Source organism: Vitis riparia, chromosome 1, assembly GCF_004353265.1.
Source record: "Vitis riparia cultivar Riparia Gloire de Montpellier isolate 1030 chromosome 1, EGFV_Vit.rip_1.0, whole genome shotgun sequence".
In the NCBI taxonomy this organism is placed as follows: domain Eukaryota; kingdom Viridiplantae; phylum Streptophyta; class Magnoliopsida; order Vitales; family Vitaceae; genus Vitis; species Vitis riparia.
This window is the reverse complement of record NC_048431.1, coordinates 21,586,459-21,599,505: the sequence shown is the minus strand read 5'-3', so window position 1 is coordinate 21,599,505 and position 13,047 is coordinate 21,586,459. Positions and strand designations below refer to the sequence as shown.

Here is a 13,047-nt window from a genome sequence, read left to right as displayed (position 1 = left end):
TTTATGTCAAAAGTGAGTTACTCTTAAAAAAAACATGGAAGGATCATTTCATCCCATAAATATCACAATCACTGTCTGATTGGAGCCAAAATATGTGCTCTAATGACACATATTCTATATGATTTGTGTATCAAAGGACATTCAAATCACCCAACTTGATCTAAATCAATGGTAAGGCCCTATCCATGAGTTTAATTTGTACTTTGGAGATTTATCTCAGGTTCAAGGGAAGAAAATGGTGCAAGTTGAATCACTTTAGATTTTGAAAGATCAAGAAATGACTAAATGAGGAAATAAGTGAGTCAAGACTCATGGACCATAAGGAAAGGCAATATGAGGATATCATGAGTTTTTAAGATGAGAAATGACCATTATGAAGTAAGAAAGAAGGCAAAAAAAATATGGGAAATGAGGCATGAAGCAAGATTCAGCTGCATTGAAATTTAGAACTAAAAAATATGAAGACATTATATACTCTGACTTTGAGGACAAATTTAGAGCACTTCCTAGAGTCCATTGTATACATACTATATATCGTTTCGAATCTTGGGAAGTCAGGAGTCCAACGCTTCAAACGGCTTGTAAATCGAAGCTGAAATGAAGAAGTTATGACCATTTGAAGACAATTGCACCAAACTGGAGGGTCATTTCGAAATGATTTCGAAATTCAACTTATGAATTCAAAATCCACTTCGAAATGACACCAATTTCGAATTCACCCACTACCACTTTGATGTTCCGCCTCCTCTATCTCGAGAATTGCATCTATTCAACTTATGAATTCGAAATCCACTTCGAAATGACATCAATTTCGAATTCACCTACTGCCACTTTGATGTTTCGCCTCCTCTACCTCGGGAATTGCATCTAGGGCACTTCATCCACCCTAAGTGGACCCCACACGACTAGAAATCACCATTTTATTATTATTTTTAATCATTTTTAGGAAATTATTTTGTAATAAGTGGCCAATGAAAGTGTACCATATGTTAGGTAATTGATGATATTATATAAACTCTCTCAATTCTAGGTTTGAGGGATCTTGGACCCTTTTTTGGAGTTTTTGACATTGAAGGTGGAAGAAGACGAAAAATTTGGTTTGTTTTCTTTTTCTTCTTTATTAAATATATTGTTTTTAGTTTCTTTTGATTCAAATTATGGATTTTTACCCTATTATGGATTGTGAATGTGACATCACCCCCATAAGAGGCTAAAAGCCAACTTGGGGCTTGAAGCATGAAAACCTAAGGACTAGGAAACCTATGGGGACAATGAGTAAATTATTATAACAATGAGATTAATTATTGGTTGGGTGACAATTTATCATTTTTTTATCCTATCCTTGTAAGTTTGTTTAGGGAATGATATGGTAGGTTATTACCTGATACTAGTGATTCTTGGTAATTCTTGATCATTAGTTATCTTCATCTTCCCTACCATTATTTGCCCCTAAACAAAGCTATAAGGAGTAGAAAGGGTTAAAAAACCAAATCTTAAATTGATAATCAATCTCATTCATTTGATGGTTTTAGGAATCTGTTTTAAAAATGAAAAATTAGGTTTCAGACGCAACTTTTGAGTTATAGAACTCAACTTGATCGCGAGCGGCCAATGATCCAAAAACCCTAAGATCATATTACTTAAAAGACCCTTGTTTTCTATAATTTCTATACCCTAGGTTGGATTGTGGAAAACCCCAAACTTGAATCAATTGAATTTAAAATCAATATTCATTTTTTATTAATTTAATTTCTTTTACTTAGTTTCACATTATTCATATATTGTTTTTCACTTTAGGATTTAAACAAAAACAATTCATTTATTCTAGTATTGACAATTTTCATAAGCCAGTCCTTGAGGACGATACCCGAAATACTACAAAAGTCATAGTGACTCTTTCTCTAATTTTTCTTGACCAGAGTTACTACGTAAAAAGGCTAAGTATTTTGGTACAATAGAGAATTTCAGTCAATGTCCTCTTCGTGTCCTCAGTGTTCTAGATATTGTCGACTTTGGCCTAAAAAGACGCTCACGACTTTAAACTGCTACTAAACGGTTAAAAATTATCCATATTTATATAGTGTTATAAATTTTCTTTTCTATTTGAAATGAGATATCATGGTTTCTCTTAGATTTAGAGATTTAAGTAGGTTAAAAATAATTTTATAAATTTTATTAAATTTAGATTTACATAGAATTGAACCTTGTTAACTCACATGGAATTAAACTTTATTTTTATAAAATCTTTTTAGATTTTTCTATTAGATTTGGACACTTAGGTGGTATTCATTTGAGATATAGAGGGAACTAAGTTAAAATAAAAAACAAAAATCCTATAAATTTAATTAAAGTGAGATTCCCAAAGAATTAAACATTGTTCTTCTAACATCTTTTTAGATTTGCATATTATAATTATATTGATTTTAGATATAGAAGGAGACTAGGTTAACAAAAAAAGAAAATTCTATGAGGTTTATTGAAGAAGATTCAAAAGAATTAAATCTTATTATTGGAGGAAACTAGCATAAAAAAGCACCCACAAATTTTATTAAAGTAAGATTCACATAGAATTAAACATTATTCTTGTAATATTTTTGTAGATTTTTGTCTTGCATCTGGGGATTTGAGTGAGATTGATTTAACATATAGAGTAAATATAAATCTTATTAGAGTGAGATTCTCATAGAATAAACCTTATTCTTATGACACCATTTTATAATCTTCTCTTGCACATGGATATTTGGTTCATATAAATTTTATTAATGTGAGATCCACATAGAATTAAACCTTATTCTTGTAATTTTTTTTTTCTTTTGGATTTGATGATTTGAGTTATTAATTTGGGATATAGGAAGAAACCAGGTAAAAAGATCCTATTAATTCTAGAGAGATTATATATATAGTTACAAATATTATGTTTGTTCCATACAAATATAATTTACTGCATATTATTTATATAAATTTGGACAAATATTAGTTATAAAAATAGTTAAAAATATTTAGAAATAATTTAGAAGTGATGTAAAAGTGAAAACATTTAAAAATATGAAGAAGGAGGAAAAAATATTACACCGTGTGCAAACTCGAAGGCTGAACACCAATGAGGCATTTGGAGGTACAAAGTACATGCCCTTAAAGGTATCTGAAAATATGGTTTCAGACATTCTTAATGGTGTTTGGAGGTTTAATATCATGTCTTTAAGAGTGTTAGAAAGTATAATTTTAAATGCTTTAAAAATTATCCTATAATTCTAAATACTCTTCTTGATCCCTTATTTTCTTAACCCAAAAAAGCAAAAAAAAAAAATGTAAAAAACACAACGGTAGAAATGTACTTGTAAAATCATTGAAGATGATTATTTATTTATTCATTATTCAAAAGCATCATCTTTCTTTAAAAAATTTGTTACGGTTTTGGAGAGATTGAAAGAGAAAAAATGGAAGAGGAAGACGACTAAGTATTGAACATTAAAGGTATTTTGATCTTTTCATTAAGATGTATTTTTGTTTTAAAAAATCATCATTCTAAGTAGATGTGATCAAGTGAATGTATATTTAAGTTTTCTTAATTTTATTAAGGTGAGATTCACAATTAAACCTTATTCTTATAACATCTTTGGAAAAAATAAAACATTATTGATCTTTAAAATGATATGGCTTTTGAATTAAGGGCAGTACTCCCAAAAATGCCTTTTATTTTTTATTTTTGTAATTTTTATTTTTCATTAAGTGAAGCAATTTGATGTCATGAGAAAGTAAACAATTTTTTAGTAATATTAAGGGGCTTAAATGTATTGTAACGAGTTTTCCCATCACCTGTTTTGACTCTTTTAATAAAATATTTGTTCAATATACAATGATGTCATGTGAATTATAACTAGATGAAGATTAAAAGTTTGCTAGTAATTCTACAAAGTGTTTTTAATATAAAATATTTTTTAAAAAAAATGTTGGGTATTTAGAAAAATTTAGAAAACACTTTTAAAATTTTAAAAAATCACTTATGATATTTTTTTTGGAGAAATACTTCATACGTGATTTTTTTAAGAACACTTTCTGAAAAAATGCTTTTACTAAAAATATTTTAATAAAAACTCTCCAGACACATTATAAGAATATGTTTGATAATATTTTTATTTGAAATGCTTTTTAGTTAAATGTTTTATTTGAAGCGTTTTACGGAGAATCAACTATCAAGTGCTTCTTCAAGAAATACTATAAAGTAAGTTTTCAAATTTTTAAAAATATTTTTAAAATTTTGTTAGATGTCTAATTTTTCTTCAAAAACGGTTTTTTTTTTCTTAATGCTAGAAGTGCTTTCTAAAAGTATTGGCAAACCAATTCTAAGTTCCTTTGTGTTTTATTTTAAGTAATTTTTGAAATGTGTTCACCTTAAGTAAATTAGATTTAAGTTTTTTTTAAATAACTTAATTAAAATTAAATTATCAATCAAAATATTTATTGGATTGCATTGTAATTAAGTTTTATTTACAAAAAAACTTAATTAAAGTTATCCATAAAAATATTATCTTAAATTTAACTACAATTAATTTCATTGATTAAGTCATTAATGAAAAATTCACCACCACAAACATATTTTTTCGAGTATAGTGCATTTTTTTGTTTGTTCATATTTTTTTTAATTATATTTATTGTATTTTATAATTTTATCATTATGACGAACATTGGGGTCCTCCACAATATATATAAAAGTAAAATGAATTTGAAATAAAAAAATAAAAAAAATTTATTAATTTTAAATATATTTTCTTTAATTTTCCTTTTACTTTCCCTCTTATTTCCTCTCAAATTTTCTAAAAACCAAACATAATCATAATATTTCAAAATATTTTACTAAAAACATTTTCAATTATTTTTAAAAAATAATATATTTTCAAAGCAAATTCTTTTTGTACATTCTCTATTTTTATTTTTAAAAATAAAAAGCCTTGTACAAATAATAAGAACTCTTTTTTTAAAAAAAGTAGAAATTTGCCTAATATTTTTAATTTTTTTGTTATTTTAAAATTTTGAGAGAGTAAATAGAAAGTGTTTTCAATCATTTTATTTCCAAGAAAAAAAATTATCAAATGTACCTTTTTAATCTATATAATTGTTGACTACGGCCTCATAATAAACAAAATCTGCGACTTTACCGGAGCTACAACCAACCGCCGGTTCAGGATGATAAGGTAAAGATTAACTACAGAATGCCACATGCCAATCCCACATCGGCCGCATGTCAACTTAACCGGTCTTGGAATGAGAGATAAATAGAGAGAGACGGTTCACTTTTAAACATACTTACCTGGACGGGGTCGATGGCCGATCAAGAAGGGCTATGGCCTAGGACAGTAACCTCCATTGCACTTAGGAGGGGTACTGCCCTAAGATCTGCCCAAGTGGCAGAGTCTACGTCATAATTTGTGGTAGAGGGGGTTCGCGTTCGCGCGACCCCTGCCCCAATTAAGTATCTAAATGTTTGTTAGCATAGCAATTCATCCCAATTCAGTGTGAGTGTTTGCTAGCATAGCAGTCTTCTAATATGGTCTAGGATAGGAAGTTCTATTATGTGTTTGACAAGTAGGTAAGGTGGATGTTTATTATTGATACGAGAGCCATTCTGCCTGATTCACATGGCTTGTTAAAATTGGATGGAAGTAACAATTTACCGTATTGGTAGTTTTGTAAATTATCATCAGGTAAATCATCAGCTGCAATCTTAAATTGAGGTGTAAATGTGAAAGGAATTTTTGTGGTTAATTTGAAGTTTGATTTTGGTTTTAAGATGTTTATATGCCAAGGATGTTTCTGTATGGATGCCACATGTTTGACAAATGGTTTAACAGAAACATGTAGTGAAATGTTTAATTTTAGGGACTCAAACATTATCATGACTGAACCCTTGGATCATGTTACCCTTCATTGAGTTTCTGTTCTCAATTTGGGTGTTTTTTTATTTTGATTTTGATAATGCAATTGCCCATTTGTTGTTGCAAGTGGGTGGTATTGTGATGGCTTTCGATTTTCCAACAATGTAGGCTGTCTTGTTCTGTTTCTGTAATTGCTTACAGTACATGGAAATATAATCATTGTTTTGTAATTTGCAAATTGACTCAATTTAATACTGATGAAGGCTTTGATATTTAGTATTCATGACAGATTGAACAGGCTATCTTCCTTTCTGTAATGTAATGTAGTGCAGTGGATAAGATTTCCTTTTTCTTAAAACAGAAAAAAGAAGTTTCTTTACTCCTGAACATTCCCCAAAAATATTCATTTATTTTTTATTTCATTTTTAGGGTGGTGACCTGATGACAGGGAAGCCAGCGACTGAAGCCCCGGCCATGTGAATGGCAGAGTAAACCTGGTAAAGCCTAGTTGGATGTTGGTGTAGAATATGCTGATTCTTCGATTTGAAGTCTTCAAAAACTGTCTGAAGTAGTAGTAAACAAAATGTTCACTTGACTGATCAGAACCCTGCTAATTATTGCAGTTTGATTTTATTGGGTACTAATAAGTATAGGGCCATTGAACATTGCTCTCAAAGACCACTGATAAAAGCATGAATTTATGGAGTACTATTACACTAACAGATTTTCAATTTGATACTTGGTTCTTACCTATCATCTGCTTAACAAACTCATCGCCTTCCTTTTTTGATTCCTTGCTGTCGGCTTATTTCTTTTGGCTTTCTTCTCACTTTGATCAACTACTGGGCTTTCATTTCCCTTTTTGTTTGCTTCTTTATCTTTTCCATCAGTTGCTTCATTTTGGGCCGTCTTTACCCTTGTGAGGAACTCAACAAGTCTTCCAAGGGCAATGTCGGCTTCTTCACTTTTCATGAGCTCTTCTGCAATTGCTGCTGGGGTCACCTCTACCTCCACTATCAGCTTTTCAATTTCAGGAAACAACCTGTGATCTCTTATGCCTAGGTAGTTGGACGCAAGGGTCTTGAATGCACAGGGAGTGCAGTAGGACATGTGGATGTGCATGTCCATGCGCCCCGGTCTCAACAATGCAGGATCTAGCCTTTCTTTGTGATTAGTTGTGAGCACGATTATCCTCTCATCACCACAGCTTGACCACAGCCCATCAATGAAATTAAGCAACCCAGATAATGTCAACTGCAACTGTCAATAACAAAAAGGAACAGTTTATAAAGGGGAAAAAACCGGTATGTATACTTATATTTATGTTCTTCCTCCAAATTAGGCCTTCGTACTCTGTTCTTGTAACACAGGGTTTATTAGTTTTTTGAGAGTGAGAATTTAAAGGGACAAGAAAAACATCAGTGGAAATATAATTATTGTGATAATATGATAAAAATGTAGGGCTTCATGAATGTTAGTCCTTACAAACTCACCTGGCTGTCATTGGGATTATGCCCTCCTGGTTGTTGGCTCTGCAGCTCACTGCTGCAGTCAATATCTTCAATCACAAGTATTGATTGGTTCGTGGTTGAGACTAGAATTCTTCTAAACTCTGAGTTGCAACGGAGACTGGTGAGCTCTAAGTCGTAGATGTCAAATTTCAGATAGTTGGCCATGGCTGCAATCAAGCTTGACTTTCCAGTGCCTGGAGGGCCGTACAACAAATATCCTCTCTTCCATGCCCTTCCAACTCTTTTATAGTACTTCTTTCTCTTGACAAATCGATCCAAGTCATTTATCAAGTCCTGCTTGAGCTTTGAATCCATTGCCAGTGTTTCAAAAGTTGATGGATGGTGGAGGTTGGTTGATTCCCATGACCCACCATATGAATAGAGCTTCAGCACCTTGTTTTCTTCTATGAAGGCTTTTGATCTCTCCACCACATATGGCAAGTAAGAGCTCAGAATCCTATCCATGTTTTTCTTAGGGAAACTGAGCTCCATCGATCTTGCTTCATAATCTACGCCTTCAATGGACCGCTTCTTGGTACAAACCATTTCCCATTTGACCTGAATTCCTTCGAATATGTCAATAGCCGTTTCACCTTCAGCAATGGTGATTGAAAGGTTCTTGCCTTCTGGAGCTTGGAAAACGTTAAGCTTTTGAACTGATGGAGGGATTTTTGTACGCAGGAAGATTTTGCAAGCCTCATACATTTGATTGGCCGCATACCCATCGTAATCATCAAAGATGAAAGTAATTTGAGAAGAGGGATTACCAAGAAGGCTTCCAATCTTGGACAAGATTTTCTCCTGGATTTTTGGAGGTATGATCTGGGTGACTGTGGTCTGAATTTCACTGAACACCGTCCGGAACAGCATTGCTGATGCAGCAAAGGTGCTGTATGTTGACAGAACGGTTGTTGCTGAAGGCATACTTGTCAGGGAAAATATGTTTGGCATTTTGACCATGGTTGGAAGAAAATTTTTGAGGTTTGAATGTTGGCAAACCTGAAGGCCCCTTATATAAATGGCTTGTTACAGTGCAACACTGACTGAAGGAACTTAATTGCTAACACTAGCAGCAGAAAAAGTGTCATGGAATCTCATTTACTTGAAAAATAAGCAAAGAATGTGGTAAGGTAAGCTTTTGTTTGTATGGTAATTTGGATGGAAAGGATTATGCAAATGGAATATGCAAATTGAACCATCAGTTTTGCTTGCAGTCAAAATGATGGGGGGCCTCCTTATGGTAATCTCCTGCAGATTAATGAATTTTACCAAATCTTCTTCTTGTCAAACACCAAATCTCCAGAGTGGGTCACAGATGAAGTAAGAGTGAAGCTGTTGAATGCATCGGACCAAAATGAATGCTTATCAATAGACATTGTAATGCAAGCCTCATACATTTGATTGACCACATACCCATCGTAATCATCAAAGATGATAGTAATTTGAGAAGAGGGATTACCAAGAAGGCTTCCAATCTTGGACAAGATTTTCTCCTGGATTTTTGGAGGTATGGTCTGGATGACTGTGGTCTGAATTTCACTGAGCACCGTCCGGACCAGCATTGCTGATGCAGCAAAGGTGCTGTATGTTGACAGAACGGTTGTTGCTGAAGGCATACTTGTCAGGGAAAATATGCTTGGCATTTTGACTATGAAAGGTTGGAAGAAAATTTTGAGGTTTGAATGTTGAAAAACCTGAAGGCCCCTTATATAAATGGCTTGTTACAGTGCAACACTGACTGAAGGAACTTAATTGCTAACACTTGCAGCAGAAAAAAAGTGTCATGGAATCTCATTTACTTGAAAAATAAGCAAAGAATGTGGTAAGGTCAGCTTTTGTTTGTATGGTAATTTGGATGGAAAGGATTATGCAAATGGAACCATCAGTATTGCTTGCAGTCAAAATGATGGGGGGCCTCCTTATGGTAATCTCCTGCAGATTAATGAATTTAACCAAATCTTCTTCTTGTCAAACACCAAATCTCCACAGTGGGTCTGACAGATGAAGTAAGAGTGAAGCTGCTGAATGAAACGGACCAAAATGAATGCTTATCAATAGACATTGTAATGCAGTTGGACTGATTTAAAGAACTTTTTTGTTCATTTTCTTTTGCTTTGCTTCGTTGGATTTGGAAAAGAAACATGAATCTGATACCAGATCAACTTCTATTGGAAGACAAACTTCTAACGAAGTAAACCCATTACTCAAAATTCCCATAGCCTAATTTTATTTTAAAGGTGGCTTGTGTGGTGGATCTGATACCATACATCAACTTTCATCGTATAGATGGTTTGTAAAAAGTACGGAAGTTAAAGATAGATTCCCATGCTATGTTCAAGGTTTGTTTGTTGGATGCCAGCTTACCACTACTAGCTCACAATCGTCAGCCTCCACAAGTATTTGAGGGGAATTACTTATGGGAATATGTTTTCCGCGATGCTATGTTTTGATTCCGGTAAAATATTAAGGAAAGATAAAATTTTGTAGAAAATGATTTTTTTATTTATTTTTTTATTTTTTTATGTTTGGTTCCATGGAAAGAAAATTAAACATAATTAATAAAAAAATGGTATATTTTTTAATTATTTAATTAGTACATAGAATTAAAATAAATAAAAAAAAAGTTGAAGTACCGTATCAAAATAGTTTATTAATTTGATACGTACCTGGATGGGTCGATGGCCGATCAAGAAGGACAGTGATCTCCATTGCACTTGGGAGGGGCACTGCCCAAGAGTCTACGTCATAATTTGTGGTAGAGGGGGTTCGCATTCGCGCGACCCCTGCTCCAATTCAGTTCTAATAGTTAAACAAAATGCTTCACCGGCTGTAGACCCCCACTTGGGCCTCATTATCCATGCAGCTGATTTTGCCACGTGGAGGAGCCCCAGCGAGCCACGTGTCACTCTCGGATTGGTTGTTGAGGAATCAGACTGGTGGTTTGGAGGACCAATGAGAGGTCGACACGTGGCAATGAAATTCTAGAAGATTCCTGCATGTCGTTAGCAGGAGCGGAGGAGAGAGAGGGGAGAGGCAGCTGCAAGGTAGTGGAGGAGGTGGCTGCTACTGCAGAGACGGTTGGAGGGGCAAATCCGGGAGAGAAAATAGATTTTTTTGGAAGGCTTTTGAGGAAAGCTGCAGGGATTTTTTTTCGGAGGGGGGAAAAAGGCTTTTGTTGAGGATTTTGAGGGAAGAAAGAGGCGGCCGTGAGAGATATTTTGAGGCCGGGAAGAGAAAAGCTGCAGGAATTTTGGTTTGGTTGCTTGAGGAAGTTAGTGTGGGTTGCAGAGAGGGTCTTCCAAAAGGAGGGAGGTATCCTGGGTTTTGGTGAGACGACAGAGAGCTTTCGGGGAGGGAGGTTTTGGGTTTGGTTATTTCTGGCAGAGAGGAGCGTATGAGAGAGGGAGAGGAAGGACCCCATGGACGGTGAGAAATTCTGGAGAGCTTTTTGAGAGTTTTGGGAGTTTGAGCTGAAGGAGGGATATTTTTCCGAGGATTCCATTGCTGTTAGAGAGGGTGTGATTTCTCTGCTGTGGAGAAGAGGTTTTTTTTTGCTGCCATTTTTGAGGATTTACAGCTCCCGGAGAATCAAGTATTTTGGCTTCAAGGGAGGCATTCAGGTTTGATCATCTCCCACTTGAGGTGTCTTCACTTTTACAGTCATACTTTAACCTTTTCCGATGTTTGGGATGTTCATTTTTGACTGTCTAAATCTTTAAGCTGGTTTCTCATCTTTGCTTGTTTGATTCTCTATTTATTCCTGTGCTAGTTACATGATGTTTATGCTATCTCCTTACATGTGGAAACCACTCATACTGTCCCACCAGTTTTTTTTTAAGCTCTTTGGTTTCCATGAAATGAGGTTTGTTTAATGTCATTATCTGCTCTTGTACACACTCTATTTCTCTTCATTTTCCTCTCTGTTCCTGGTACTTTTGGAATGGGTATCCCGTTTGTGCTAGTCGCCTGGATTGAAAGGTTTTCTGAAGGAGATCGGCATCCGAGTCTTGTGGAGCTGGACAAGGAAAGCACATGAGTTTGTTTAGGCAGTCTAAGTTGCAGTAGACTGGGGAATTAGGCTCTCGTTGTGGTTTAGTGGGGCTACCATCCATGTACTTTTGTTTGGCATCATGGCTATAAGAGAAAAGGAAAAGCTCCTCATGCTCATACTGTTTGTGAAATGGCTAAAGCTCGGTGGGGTACTGCTGCTCGTATCGTATTCATCATTTTCTGCTTTGTGTCACACATTATGCTCAGATGTACACAGATGTGTGGGTGTATTATGCGCCAGGGCTGTCTTGAGGGTTGAGCAGTTTGATGGTGTAGAAGCAAGTCGCGGAACGGAGAACTGGTTGATTGGAAACCATGGATTCCAGCCACAATGTGCAGCGTCTGAGCTGACTAAAAAAAAAAAAAAACTTCTGGAGGATGTTTAATGCCGGACTGTTCGTCACCACTCCCCCACCCATTGCTAATCATGCCCATGCATATACTCCTTTTCATACCCGTTTCAAGCCGACATCTCCCTCTCACTTCCATACCCATACCCATGCCTTCCTATATCGTCAGTACCCATTCTCTTTATCCTCATCTTGCAAATGCCACACCCATCACCTCCATTGTCCATCTAACACACCCTCAGCTAGTCTCAATTATTCCACGCTTGCATCCAAATCTCACTGCATGACCACCTAGAATTTTCTCAAAGCCTCCCTTAAGAGCCTAAGTTCCTGCTTATTCTCATGCACGAGAATCCTATGTCAATGACCACCTTCATACCTGTACCACATATCCCCATGCACCCATCTAATCTCATTACTACAACCCCTCCTTTTCCCGTATCCTCACACCCATAAATACCCTTCTCCCATCATCCCTGTTACTAATAATATCCACCCCTTCATACACATCGGATCTCATGCATAGAGTCTCAGCTTGGTGTTTGGTGGGTATCTTGGGGAGTAGGTGCCTCTTAAGAGCAGCATTCAGACAGAAAACTTGGAAGGTGTCAAGGTAGCTGTTCTGTGAATAACGAAGTCTGGAGAAGTTCTAAATTATCAGGCCGTCACTGACAAAAAGAGAATATACAAAGTGGCAGAGACGATGCTAGAGAGTTACAGATGGAACGCATGCCCGGTCAGGCCCATCAGCAGCTTCCATAAGCACTGCACCCAATTGGGAGATGGAACCTCAGATTATGTGTCGGGTTTAATAAGAAGGAGGAGTTTTGCTTCTACATGAAGTCATATTCCTTTGAGGATAATATCAAGGCACAGAATTATCCAAACATTCTTGTTACAGCTGGCTTGAATGGCCCACGTGTTTTGTACTCAGAATCTGCCAAGTGGGTGGCTAAGCTGGGGGGTACAAAAACAGATGATAATATATTTCTATTTAAATGTGAAACAACTACTGATGCATTGAAGAATTATGGAGCTGATGTGGCCTGTGCGGACAGTGAAAGAAGTGCAGTCCCCACTGTTTAAACCTCCCGTTAGAGGTTCGTCAGCTTACCTTATGTCTTCAGCTCATTGGAAGAATGTTCATTTGAAAGTACGCCAGCAGCCAAAGAATTCATAGACGGAACTTTGTGTTCACGATGGAGAAGTGGTGGGAGTTGTCAGTGATTAAAATAAAGATATTTGCAATGATGAGTGTGGGAC

General features: G+C 35.4%; 1 long non-coding RNA gene, 1 other non-coding gene and 1 pseudogene across 2 annotated transcripts; all 3 read left to right on the top strand.

Annotated features, from left to right (window-relative positions):
• The first annotated feature begins 5,196 nt into the window (after window positions 1-5,196).
• Window positions 5,197-8,682, top strand: LOC117904297. Its single transcript, XR_004649574.1, has 3 exons — window positions 5,197-5,702; window positions 6,303-8,514; window positions 8,599-8,682. It is a non-coding gene; the product is annotated as an uncharacterized LOC117904297 (long non-coding RNA).
• Window positions 5,301-5,461, top strand: LOC117926214. Its single transcript, XR_004653082.1, has one exon. It is a non-coding gene; the product is annotated as a U1 spliceosomal RNA (small nuclear RNA).
• Window positions 8,683-10,042: 1,360 nt separating the features above from the next.
• Window positions 10,043-10,171, top strand: LOC117926181 (annotated as a pseudogene).
• Window positions 10,172-13,047: the final 2,876 nt, after the last annotated feature.